The 14,844-nt window shown below is 31.3% G+C and overlaps 1 protein-coding gene across 1 annotated transcript in view; it reads right to left on the minus strand.

Annotated features, from left to right (window-relative positions):
- The window catches only part of LOC118193010 (putative G protein-coupled receptor No18), a 184,106-nt gene that overhangs the window by 96,773 nt on the left and 72,489 nt on the right, over positions 1-14,844 (minus strand). The gene's annotated exons all lie outside the window — the stretch shown is intronic.

Here is a 14,844-nt window from a genome sequence, read left to right on the forward strand (position 1 = left end):
CACACTGAACCGGGATTTCAGAGGTCCGCCGTTCGATTCCCGGCGAAGGCGATTGCATATTTTTCAATCTCTCTTGCTTCCAAAAAACCTAATGTGTCTACAGAATATTCAAGAATATTCAAAAGAATATAAAAATTGTTTATAGAAAATATAATGAAAGTTATTTATCATTTGGGTTTACTTGGAATGGAAATGATATGAACCCTCAACTCAGTGTGTTGTTTGCGGTGAACTATTATCCAATCAAAGTATGAAACCATTGTTTCTTAAAAGACATATTGAATCTAAGAATGCCAATTAAAAGGATATATCTTAGGAATATTTTAAGAGAAAATTATTGGAGTTCAAAAATAGTAAACAAGTAATGAATGATTTTGCTTTTTCAAGTGAAAAGGCTTTGAAAGCTAAGTTACCTAGTAAGATTAAGAAATACCAAAGGTGGGCAAGCTCACACTATTGGAGAAACCGTTATATTACCATCAGCTAAAGATACCGTTTTAACATTATTCAACGAAAAAGGGATTAATGAACTTAATAATATTCCGTTACAGTAATGATACAGTAAGTCGATGAATTTGTGAAATGTTGTTCAAAAAATAAAACACAGTAAGTTTTTCGCATTGCAATTGGATGAAATTACTGATTTAATGAACTTTGTTCAATTATTAGTTTACATACATTTTGAAGAGGATAAACGAATTGCCGAAGAGTATTTAATTTGTAAATATCTTCATGATAGAGCAGCTCCAAAAGGAATTTTCAAAGTAATTGACAATTTTATGTCAGAGAATGATATTCCTTGGAATAAGTGCATTAAGTGCAATGACAGAACTCGGGTTTTAAAAGGAAAACATTCTGGTGTTATTTCTTAAATAAAAAAAGCCGCACCTGAAACTAAATTTAATCACTGCTCCATTCACCCTAAAACTATGATAACCAAAGCAATCCCTGAAAGCCTGAAAATCCTTTTGCATCATTCTGTGAAAGTCGTTAATTTTATTAAAATTCGAGCTTTGAAATCAAGAATATTTACGATTTTATGCCAAGAGACGAGCAATATGCAAACGCTTTTGTAACATTCCGAAATAAGGTAGCTTTTCAGAAGGAAAGTTTTAAATCGTATTTTTGAACTTTTATCAGAAATTTAAATTTTCCTCTGTGGTTCAAAATTTAAATTTCAAAAATGCTTATTTAGTGAATTATGGTTGGTGGGTTTAGCATATTTAGCTGATATTTTTGGAAAGTTAAATGAATTACACTTAGGATTAAAAGGACAAAGTTTTAATTTGTTTACCATTGCAGATGAAGTAAATGTATTGATAAAAAAACTCGAGTTAATAATCAAAGAGTTGGATATTATAAGCTTTTTACCACTCTTTTTTCTAAGCGAAAAAAAATCTGAAAGTAAAACAATTATCATCCGACATTTAAAATCATTGTTTTCTTTTGACAAATAATTTTAACATGTCTGTTCCCGACAATTATGAAATAGAAAATTCGATTGGAAATCCATTTCATTCAAATGTACCTGAAATTTTATCTTGTGAAGAAGTACAATTGATAGAAATTTTCTGTGATCGAACTCTAACTGAAGGTTTCAAAGGTAACAACACTTCTTAAGTTTTGGCTAAATTGAAAAAAAAAATTCAAAAGCATTTCAAGTAAACGTAAATAAAACTATTAAACATTTATTTCCTTTTTGCAGAGCCTTTTCGTGCCTACTCGTGTGAACAAGGATTTTCTTCCATGTTATATTTGAAAAATAAATGCAGAACAAAATTAAAAGTGGATCCTAATTAACGGTTAAATCTAATTGAAATAAGAAATTTATCTTATCTTATTTATCCTTATTTGATTTCCTTAAATATAATACAGGACTGTAATATTTGGAGGCAACAGTTTGAAAAGTGAAACATAAAGAAAGTGAACATAAGTGAACATAAAAGGGAACATAAAGAAAGTGATCTCTCTTAAACAGGTGCAAACGTCGCACTAAATTTCAGAATTAAAATATAACTTAAATTTGGATAATTAAAATGGTATATAATTTTTAAACTAATATTTTTATGTGTGTATATTTAATACAAATAGCGAATAGGTTGGGCGAAAGGCAATATATGTTATATGTATTAATATTTCTATTGAGAAATTGAAAAACAATTATTATAAAATGCAGTGGTGGTACAAGGTTTTCAATTTTTATTTAGATGGCACGCTTTAGTCAAAATGTTGAGAACCGCTGGTTTAGAGAATAGCTACATTTAGCAAGATTCTGCTACCGACCCTCCCCCCAAAATTGGCATTTCATTGAGTAATCCGTTTGAAATTTGGCATTTTGTGGGGTAAAATTTCAACTCTCTTCCATTCATCAGTCTATATTTTCCATTTCATAGCTCGCGACTTAAAGCGTTGATGGCTTTTATAGTTTTTGGCAGAGAGCGCCGAACCACGAAAATTTACTGTTCCTTCCGAATCTCAAGATGGCCTGCATCAAGCAACCTCCAAACTCTGGGGAAAGTTGAAATCAGTGAATCATGAAATGGAAGCCAGCGAAAAGAAACTGTGCCTCCAAACCGCGCTATTTATTGTAAGCAGAGCGTTGAAAGAAGGAATCCAATGTGAGAGATGCCCTGGGATCAATGGAAAAGGCCGGTGCTACTAGATGCCATCTGGAGACACCTTTTTCGTTTTAACGTATCGCACTTTGTCATCTTTGATCTTTAGCCAAATTTCCATGACAGGCGGAAGCCTCGTTTGATATTTAAATTTATTTTCCGGAGAATTTATTTCCGGAAGCACTGGCAGAGCAAATGAACTTAGTAACTTTATTGCATTTCAAAATCACGGAAGTGTAGCAGAGGAGGAGTTAGAATATTATTTTTCTACTGCAAGAGCCAAATTTCATCTTTAGGGTTGTTGGTTAATCGATTACCATACTCTACAGCAGGGTAATCTGCCTAAGAGAAGGTATATTACGTGTATTTGAGGGAAACTGGCTCATAATCACGTAACATTACCTTCGCAACAAAACTAGAATAATCCTTACCCCCTCAAAAAAAAAAAAAAAAAAAAAAAAGATGAAATAGCGCATTTTTGACTCTGTATAGTTAGAAAGTAAGCGATCCTGTATGATTGAGTGATTATTATTTTATTAAATTTACAATACAGTAGACCAAAATATGCTGTTGAACATTAATTCAAATACAAATACATTAATATGCACAAATTTAATGACACAAACATACTTAATTTACGTCAACCTGGTCAGTCTCTGTGACAGCACTGCAAGCGCATATTATTAATTTGACAAACAGCCCAAGGCGTTGGCTTCCCGAGTAGCTTTGCAAATTAATGCAATTACCTCCACAACTTCGTTAAAAAAACTGAATTAATTAAGAAAAAGCAATGGCTAAAGAGAAGTGAAAGAAACCATTAAGGGTTTAGTGAAAAGAGAAGTGAATAAGTCCACACAAGGGACGAAAAATTCTTTCAGCTTTCAACTTGTTTTACAAGATTGAAAGAGAGAGAAGTGATAATTAAGGTTTAACATACAGTAGTACCTCGGTATACGCTATTAATCCGCTTCATATCCTTGGACATGTACCATACAAACGTTTCCAAAAAGAAATAAATGGAAAATAGTTAATCCTTTCTTATGAAATATGCTATTGTTATTAGTAAAACAATGTTTAACACTAAAATACAAATGCAGTAAGTGAAATATATACTACATATAAATTAAGCGCTGCACATGGTATTGAATATGATTGAAATATGAATTAATAACAAACTTAAGGAAAAAAAATCTGAAGCTTTCAGATTTTACTTTACGCCCAAAGAGGCGTTTTTTTAAAAGTTTGTGTATTACCTTTATTTATTATATATCATGTTCTTCGCACTTAAACCATAAAATTCAGTTCAACAGCAATATCCCGAAATAATTTTAAAATGAGCCTATCTTTACAATTTCCGATACACAGTTCCGCGCGCTGGAGATGAAAAGGTTCCTCCCCCCCGTAGAGTGTTGCCATTGCTCGCTTTTAAATCGTTGAGTTTGTTAATCAAAAATTCGTTTAAGTTTTACAAAATATGAAATCGATCATAAAACAAATTCCAAATTTGGGCTTTCAGATGCCCATATTCGCAGTAGGATTACGTCATTCAAAATTGGATGGCTCTAGAAACCGCTGTTTTATCACAATGCGAGAAAAATACATACATTTATGCAGATTCTTCATTATTTGATTTTCTTAAATATAATACAGGGCTGTAATATTTGTTTAGGCAACAGTTTGAAAAGTGAAACGACATTTATCGTGAACCAAAGCAAAATGCCAAAACGAAATTAATAGTTCTTCTGAGCTAAAAACAATATTTAAAAATAAGTTTATATTTATCAAAGACAGGTACACTGCTAAAAAAAAAAAAAAATGGGACAGTGCTATATCTCCCGTTCGACTGGGCCGATTGACAAAATTCAAACTGCGTTTTTCATGTCTCGAATGCGCGACTTAGGATATATATTAGATATATATATATAGCGTTACTCTAACATAGGTATTTTGACACAAAATCGGACTTTTTCTGAAATAACATACCAATTTTTTTCCATATTTCGATTCTACGACTCAAATTATACCAGAATACTAAGTTTTGTAAAAATCGTACGAGTAGTTTTTAAAACATAAGCTCTCAAAATTTTAGCTCCTCAATGTTAATTTATTAATATTTATTAATATCTCTTTTTTTATTAAACTTTTTTGATTTTTTCTCTCACATTTCGAAATTTAGGTTCATTCCAAATAAAATTTACCCAGTTTTTGTGTTTTATTTTTTAAATTTCTATTTTTAAATAATTTTTATAAATTTTTCGAAAAAAATTTTGAATTATAACTTATAAAATTTTTATCATCATCTTAAAGTAGGTGTATTTTTAAGCATATTTGCAAAAAATTAGACTTTTTTATTCAGAATTTTCTAAGATATACACGAATTTACATATTTTCGCGTCTTGAAATTTGGCATCTTTTTTTTGAGCGATAATAATGCCAAATGTGGTCTATGTATTTTTGTTACAGTGAATTGCCATAGCTATTTTTAACCTTACATTTCAAGTAAAATTTTACGGAGAATTAATTATATAACATTTTTTCCCTCAATGATGCGTAATAAATATTTATTAATAATATATGAAAAGCTATTTTTTTAAAATTATAGATGATATTATTCAAATTTTTAACTATTTTTTTAATTTCTCTCTATCTTTAAAAAAAAAAAAAAAAAAAAAAAAAAAAAAAGAGTAAATTTTTGTAAGAGTAAATTTTTACCTTCGGCGTTTTATTGTCTGCTACCTCACTTCGTTTAAATCAAATTGTCTAAAACTGAGAATTTTCGTTTGATGTTTATTTGAATTTTATGACATTAACTGCATAACTCATTTCTAAACAAACTGTTGCTTTTGAAGTGGCTGAAAGAGAGGCTGATACTAGCATCCATATTTTTAAAGCACAGTATATTTTTATAAAAACATAAGATTTAGAATAATCATTTTTATAAAAGTCAAATTATGATATAAACATGCAACCCTCTAGCGACTCAATTAATGGAAGTTCAATGGCTATGCAGAAATGATCTGCAGCTACTTAATGGCTGGATAAGTCAGCAGATGCTTTGGACAAGTAAGAATAATTATATAAACGACACCCAACATTCTGGATTCAATTAATAACGAGGATACGATGTTTATTAATTGAATTTAAGAAGTTTTAAAACATAAAAAATCAACTCATTTTTTTTATCCTAAAATGTATTTTTGTGCGTAGCGTATTTTCATTATATCCTTAAAATTCTAATTTAGAATGTAATTGTCAAGAACTGAATCCTAATCATCAGTAATATAATATATATTTATAACGGTTATTAATAAATCCTTCTTATAAAGTAATTGCAAATATTTCAAAAAACTTTCTGTCTGAATGCAAATACTTTTCTGTTCAAATATTTTTAATTTTATATTAATCAAGATTGCACACGATATTATTTATTTGCACTTCAATTCTTACCGTCAGTTCTAGTAGAAGTTACAAATCAATTATATTTAATTAAGGATTGGATTGGATTATTTAATTATGGCAAAGCACACGAGGGCTATCTGCCTAAAGGGAGGGATGCCTTCGTGGAGGACTTTCTAAGGGAACCTGGCTCGTATACACGTTACACATCGGGAAAACCACGAAAACACCCATGCAACCAGCCCGTTCGCGGGATTCGAACCTCGGACCGAACTACCAGTGATCAGCGTCTTTACCGATCGGCCGTTTGAGGGCCTTTATGAAATGGAAGGCGATAACTTTATTTAAAATGATAGTCAGAAATACCAAAATGTTTCGAAAAGTTGGATACTTTTTAATATACTTTCAGAATGCTTAAAGAAAAAGAGAAGAAAAATAAATTTTTTCGTAAAATTTAGTATTTGTATTTTTTTTAATTTAAAACTTTTCAATCTTATGATATTTGATTCTTGCGATTTCAAAAATAAAATATTTGACTAAAATATGAATAACATTTTAAGAAACCAAATGTAGGATAAAATTGTGTAAAGCAATGGGCACAATGATAAAATTGTTTAAAGCAGTGTATGCAAGTCATCCTAAGTTAAAATGTCGGTTATACATCTCTCTTATTTATATATATCTTTTCTGAACGGAACATTGAAAGGCGTGTAAAACTGTGCTTTACTGTATTTTGTCTTTTAATATAGTATGCAGTTTTCAAACTCATCGTAGTCTGGGTTACAAAGTATTCTTCCGAAAGAAACGCAGTTCAAATAAATAAAATCAAATTCTGGAAAATTGATATTAATAAATATATTTAAAATGCTCAGTTCGAAGGAATAAATAGAAAATTTTAAAACAATTATCTGAAGAGACAATGCAACACAAACAATTAAAATAAAAGTATAAAAATTTAAAAATTACCTAAAATAATAACTATGACGAAAAATATATATGTATAAATAAAACTATTTGAAAAAAAATAAACGCTGCACCTTTATTTACGCAGTTCGAATAGGTAAATAGAAATTTTTAAAACAGTTATTCGAAATAAAAAAACGTGCAACTTAAACAATTAAAATGAAATTCGAAAAAGAAAAAATTACTTAAAATAATAAGTTATAATTAAAAATATAATATAAAGAATATTATTTGGAAAAAAGGAACGATGGTGACTTTTTTTCCTCTCACGGGAAAGGAAACTAGGTTGCCATATATTAAGAAGTTCGCCAAGTGAAATATTCTTGGCGCAAACTGACAAAAAAGTGCCAACATAAATTTGTGAATTTCTCCGTAAATTTCGCTCCAAATTTTACAAAATTTCATATTTAGGCGTAATTTGAGTCGTAGAATCGGAATATGTAAAAAAATTGGTATGTTATTTCAGAAAAAGTCCGATTTTGTGTCAAAATACCTATGTTATAATAGTGCTATATATAAATCTAATATATATCCTAAGTCGCGCTTTCGAGACATGAAGAACGCAATTTGAATTTTGTCAATCGGCCCAGTAGATCGGGAGATATAGGACTGTCCCATTTTTTTTTTGAGCAGTGTACATAAAATTCGAAACTCGAACCCGAACCAGACAGTCAGCGACGCTAACCACTTTACCGGAACGGCAGCCTGAAAATAAGAACATTGCTATAAGATGTAAGAATAGCATATTTAATTATCACTATTAGGCGACATTTCTACATCATTCTGTAGAATGTTCTTCGGTGCGTCTTGTCCTATAACGGAAAAGATGCCAAATTTCGTTTTTTTTTTTTTTTTTTTTTTTTTTTTTTTTTTTTTTTTTTTCTACACTCATGGGATTTGAATGTTCCATTGCTATGTTTCACTAACGGGAAAATTTTAAGCTTATATATAAGATATTTCCTTGAAAAAACTGTAAAATTAAGCCTAATTTGACATCGGCTAAACTCTTGTTCCGTTTCAATAGATTACGGATGAATTATTGCCCCGTCTTTACCTCAGAATGCAAGGACGATTATATGAACACAACTATCGTAAATCAACTAAAGTTTATTTCAGCTTTGTGCAAAAATTATGAAATTTAAACTTTAAGAAACTTAAAAAACCCATTTTGCAGGTTGACGTTACATCACTACTATAAATATTCACAAAGCATATAGTAAATTAGAGAGTACAAATTTTCATCTTTACTCTTTGATTGTTATGTGGGATGTAGGCAATGTTGTATAGCAGAAGAGTTAGAAATTTTTCGTCCAACATATTAAAGGTAATATAATTGTATTTTATTTATCAAACATATAATATAAAGCATTATCTTTTGAAACATTTAATTAAAACATGCAGCTAAAATACCTTTTAAAATGGTTCACTTTGGTATGTTAATTACCAATGCACTTATTTAAGAGCCAAAAATAACGAAAGTTATTAATCTGTTAGCAAATTTATGGTGCTTATTTTAATTCACACGGCATTTTTATGCTGATTCTTTCCTGCAATTATACTGTTTCGTCTCACTCCACCAGTAAATGCAAATTACGAGAGTTAAAACATCATATTATGAATTCTGTACCTAGAGGGAGAACTTTGGTAACTGAGGCCTAGAGCTTTGTAATACGGATTCATTCAGTTTGCTTTAGTGCTGTGTTGATTGTTCCAAGAACGCTATATGAACACAACTATCGTTAACTGGGAAATTTAATAACTTAACAACGAAAGTTAGCTGTGAAAGATCGTATGCATCATTGACTGGCAGAAATATACATTCGTGTTTATTCATTTGGTTAGTTGAAAATGTAAAAGCTCACAAGAAGAGTTATCTGCATAAGGGGAGAGGTGCCTTCGTGTATGATATTTTAAAAGAAACTGGCTTTTATTAAAGCTCCATATGGGGAAAACCCCGAACTCCAACCATGCAGCCAGCCCGTTCACTTGGGATCGACTCAGGTTCGATCCCAAATGAACGGGCTCGCTGCATCCAGTGTTGAGTGGTTTTAACCACGTCAGAGGTAGGGGACGGATGAAGGTAAAAATTCAACCGATAAGGCTTCTTCTGCTTTGAAATGCTTGTCGAGGAGTACTAAAAAAAGAATTCTCTTTTTACATAAGAAAGGAGGATGCATACTCCCCCTGTTTCCGCAAGGCATAAAAGTTCGTCGCCCGGGAGAAGTTTCCGGCGAAAGTGAATAAATCAGACTTAAAAACTTTATCAAACCCACGCTTTCTTCCCACACCCGAAATGATCGAATCATTTTAAGAGTAGCATGAAGGGGAAAAGTGTGTTTGCCCCTCTTCCCGGAAAAATACGAGAAATTGTATTTACCATCTGAGCTTTCCTGACACTTTGAAAGGTTTTCAGCGAGCAAATTTATTCTGAGAGTTTGCGCTAATAATTTCGCGAAAATTTTTAAGTCTGGAAATTCTTTTAAAGATGTTCGTAACAATTCCCTTCTCCTCTCTGAATTTAATATATATGTAATAGTAATGCGGCTAATTAATAAGTAACTAAATAAATATTGCGTTTTATACGTTACGACCATATTTAAGGCTTATTAACATAGTCTAGCTGTATTATCTACAAAGGCGTTACTTGAGATTTATGTTCAAACGTTTAACAATAGATGTTTATGATACATAAATATAGATTTTTTTCAAAAGTAACTACGTCTACTGTTTTTCACGACTTTTTAAATTTATTAGATGTTCATTTAGTCTAGATATTTCTTTTTATCCGATTCCATTTAATTTGATTTTTCTACTTACTTAGGTAAAATCTTGAAAAACCATTTTTCTACACCTTTCTATGAAACAAATTTCTTGAAATTTTTAACATATAGTGTAAGGTTTTCTTTATTTTGCATAATAAATTTGTTTTAAGTTTGATACCTGTTTTAGACTTCTCAACTTCCTCTCACATTCTCTCGCCAGGATGTAAATTTAAAGTTAAATGAGTTGCTATTTAAATGTGTGGATATCTCAGTTTATTCAGAGCGTGTTTCTCTAGCCAAGCGCACGTTTCGTACTTATTTCGAGGGTCTCACGCCGGTTAGATTCCTGTGAGTCCACCTCTTAGGCATAAACTTAAGTGCGCTCTTGCACTATTTATTTCAGGTTTGACTTGTATTATATTCTACATTTCAGTTTCTACCGCAAGTGGACGGCGTTCTTGTACATGATATAATTTTCTTTAAAAGCTTATGTGATCTTGCTGTTATAATGAAATGAGAAATAAATTTTGAACCCGGGATATTTATTTAAAAGCGACTTCTTATATAACAGTTAGGTTTTGAACTAACGTCCGTGAAACAGCAATGGGTTTTAAAAGTCTGTTGCAAGACCAATAAGCGTTATCAGCTATAGGTTTTTAACAATAATGGTTTTAAAATCTAATGCAATGAAAACTAGTTTTAACAGCTGCAAGTGTGTCCTGTTTTTCTACTTTAATAATCACAGCACTTTTCACTGTTGAATTACTTTGCTGTCCGTATCATCTTCACAATTTATAAAGAAATAACTTCATAATTTTATCATTTTCACAATTTTCAAATATTATCTTATAAACTGTACACAATATGTGTTTTACTTATAAAACCTATACAACAAATTTCTCTTCACACCATTTTTTTTTGGTACTTCAGAATAAAAAAAAATTATTCTATGTCATTTTAAAATTTAATCTCGAGTGCTGGAAGTTATAAAACGAAGCCTACATTGCTTACTAATCTACATGCGAAAATAGCATATCTATTGATTCAATTAATTATTTTAAATATAAAATTTGTTAATTTCGCACAAAATGTTAAATAAAAAGAAGAAAAATCTTAAAGGGTTCAGATTTTAACGGTCGCCCAGAAAGGTTTGTTAAATTTTTCCACGCTGTCGCTGAGTACTCAGTCTACCAGTCTGATGTATCCCTCACCCCTACTAAGCTATTTCTTTTTGTCTTTTTTAGCTTTATTATTAAGCTTCATTTTCTTCGCATTTACGCGATATACAGTTCAACAGCAAAATTACAAAAATTTCAGAACTCCCGATGCAGCGTAATGTGTAGGAACACATTTTTCTAACTCTTTTCAGTCTTTGCTCAGTTTATCAAATCAATGTATAGTTTTTTTAATTAATATGGTTTGCGAAACTTTTCTTTTGTCTTTTTGTTAGCAGCACTTTGTGTATTAAATTTATTAATTAAATATCATGATCTTCGCACGTGCGCTGCATAATATTCAGTTAAATTATGAAATCACAAAATATTTAAAAACAGCATATCTTTAGAATTTTAGATTATATACAATCTCAAGCGCTGGAGATAACAGTATTTAATTCGTACAGTGTTGCCACTGTTTGCTTTCAAATCTTTGATTTCGTTAAAAAATCATGGAAATCTTATAAATTTCGAAATTCAAAATTCGGGCTTCCAGGTGCACATGTTCGGGTGGAGATCTACGTTATTCAAAATTGGATGGCTCTAAGTACGTTCGATTTTCCACAGTGGTAGAAAAATATAAACATTCATGCAGATTCTTCATATTTAATTTCTTTAAAAGTAATACAGGGCAATAATATTTCGTGGCAACCATTTGAGAATTGATTTAGACATTTAAAGTTATACCCCGACAAATCACGCTTCGAGACTAATAGTCCATGTGGACTAAGAATTCGAATTTCAAAATGTGGACTTCGAAGAGCGTCGAAGCAGTCAAAAATTCGAATGTCGTCGAGCGCAGGATTACGTGTGTTTAAAAATTTGATAGTGCTACGTACTACAGTCTTTCCAAAGTACTACGAACTCATGTATTCATAGGTTCTTGATTTTTTAATAAAAGAGATAATTGATTATTTATTTTCACTAAATATTGCCATTTTTCTCGCGTACGAACTGAATATCACCAGTTTCTGCAATCATCAGAGCAACATTATTTTCTGCTGGCAGAAAGCTAATCCTACATTCGATTAGAATCTTCGTGTTTTGGAAGAAAGTTCGTAACTTTGATATAAACCTTAAACGCTCCAAGCTATTTCATTTAATCTATGCTATCATTAATGTTTTCTTTTACTGTTATAACTGAAATGCAGCCATCAGTCGAAGAGGAGATTCTGCTCTTTGCATATGCAGTGTTTGCTCGAAATGTTATTTTTTTCGCCCATTCACGCGGAATGAAATGTCGGAACTTCTCCGAAACGCGTGGGAGCGGAAAAAATCAATGAGACGTGGGTTGTTTGTCGTATATATATTTCTTCACATCTTGATCAATAAGATCAGTCGGCCCAGGATTAGAATCTGATTTTTTTCCGAAGGAGAAATGCTCCTCCTGTCGTCTGCGAGGGGAAATCTGAAAACGGAATTGAGCTTCTTGTTTCATCCTTTAAAGAATTCTAGTTGTGATAAAGTAGCATAGTGGATGGGAGGGGATCAAAAATTTTATTTATTTATTTATTTATTTATTTTTCTTGAAGTCCTGTTCGGAATCCATTCCTCCGTATAAAAATCATTTTCCACGGTGGGGAATTTTTCTTTTCTTTTCTTTTTCTTCTTTTTTGTTTGCATTGGGCTGGTGGGTTTTCATTAAAAACAAAGCAGTAAATTTTATGGAGTAATAATCTATATAAATTATGCGAATTAAATAAATTTTAAATAGCAAGGGAAAAGTAAATTAATAGAGAGATTTCAAATTCGGCTCGTAGTAATGTATCTCTCGCATTCCTCTGAAATAAATACCTGTGATGGTTTCTGTGAGTTCCAGATTTTGCGTTCAGAAGTCAGATTTAATCAGTAGCCAGGTTATTTAGTATTTTAATTTAATAATTAATTCTGTATATATTTACCTCGCTGTCTTCCCAGCACTCGACATGGAGCGATAATTTATGTTTCATCGACTTTCAATTACAGTTTATGTTTCAATTTATGTTTCATGAAGTTCTCAATTTACGTTACAGACTAGCTTTTCATTCACTTTTACCATTATTCTATCTAAATATTCTTAGGGTTTTTTTGTAAGAGCAAAACAAAACCGTTTATTAGTTATTATGGACTCATAGATTACTACCTAAATCAATCCAAAGCTTAAATTCTGCTTCTTGAGGTTAAGAATGCAGTAAATATTGCTTTAAGACTTCACACGAAAAATAATTTAAAAAAATAAAATATTATTCAAATAATCCGACTCCTAATTTAAGTCCGAGTTCTGACTTAACTACTAGAAAGAACTCAGAAACTCACTAGACGCGACTACCGTTATGCATTTCGAAAACATACAAGAAATACAGAGACACTCTTTGAGTTGCCAATTCTGTCTCTCTCTCTAAACTTACATTATTATTCGCTATCTGAATTAATCAAATTTGCACTTATGGTAGAGATATTAGAAAACCTACAGTTGGTTCAAAACAGATATAACATACGAAATAAAGAAATTAAAATATTTAAAATTAAATACTTCATTAAAAATTCATTTAAAATTAATACTTTCATTAAACTATATAAAAGAAAAGAAAAAAATCTGAAACCTTTCAGATTTTACATTACGCCCAAAGGGACATTTTTTTAACCTTTCGTGTGTTACCTATTGCATTTAAACCATAAAATTAAATTTAACAGCAATATCGCAAAATAATTTTAAAATGAGCATATCTTTAGAATTTCCCCCACAAAGTTCCGCGCGCGGGAGATAAAAAAGCCCCCCCCCCAAATAGACTGTTGCCATTGCTCGCTTTGAAATCCTTGAGTTTGTTAATCAAAAATTCGTTAAAGTTTTATAAAATATGAAATAGATCATAAAACAAACGCCAAATTTCAAATTTGGTCTTCCATATGCCCAAATTCGTAAGAGAATTACGTCATTCAAAATTCGATGACTCTATGTACCGTTGTTTTATCACAATGCTAGAAATAGACATACATTTATGCAGATTTTTGATTATTTAATTTTTTCTAATATAATGCAGGACTCTAACATTCGGTGGCAACAGTTTGAAAAGTGAAACGGATATTTATTGTGATATGATGTTGCGTGGCCCCAACTTGTCAGCAACAGTAGTAGTGACTGCTATGAACAACTGTAAATTATACAAACTCGTAAGAAGGGTTTAAATCCCTTTTTATTTCACTTTAGAAATCACAATTGCGTTCACTTGACGCTCACAAACTACGCCGACCCGGCGGTTAAACCAAATAGAAAAGTACAACTAAAAATAAATAACAGGATGAATAAATAACGAAGTCACTATCTACGAGGCTCTATAATCGTAACTAACTTAACCGCGTTCTAAGATACAGCTGAGATTCAGCAAACTTATGTTTAAGAAAGATTCAACGAACTGCCGAAATAGGCACATAGACCGAAACGCGCGGTTCTTAAAATTTCTACCTAGCAACCTTCACGCTCGCGATTCAAGAAGCACACTTACAATCTCGTTTCCCTTCTATTTAACTCAATTTACTTCTGCTAAAATTTGAATAATCTGCGCGTTCTACTACGATTTACATACTCTGGCATTGGCAATTCCAGGGGAAAGTAAAGGCTTGACAAGAAAGATAGCTTAAACTTAAAATAAATGTTAGTTAAAATAAATATAAACCCTACAGTGATTCAACGCAAAATCACAAAACGAAAACAATAGTCCTTCAGGGACAAAGCTCCTTTGGACTAACAATCATTGCCTTACCCCGTACATGTCTTGCTGTGTAACTGGTAGCATGTCTGGTTAGCATCTGTAGCTCGAATCGCAAAGTGGATATGGTTGATTTTTCACGTTTTCCGCTTTAAAGGACCAAATGCTTATATCAATAAACCTTATCGAAATCCTCCGTAAGCTTCAA

Source organism: Stegodyphus dumicola, chromosome 4 (genome assembly GCF_044657685.1).
Source record: "Stegodyphus dumicola isolate Sdum_Otavi_A_Nest chromosome 4, ASM4465768v1".
NCBI classification, from domain to species: domain Eukaryota; kingdom Metazoa; phylum Arthropoda; class Arachnida; order Araneae; family Eresidae; genus Stegodyphus; species Stegodyphus dumicola.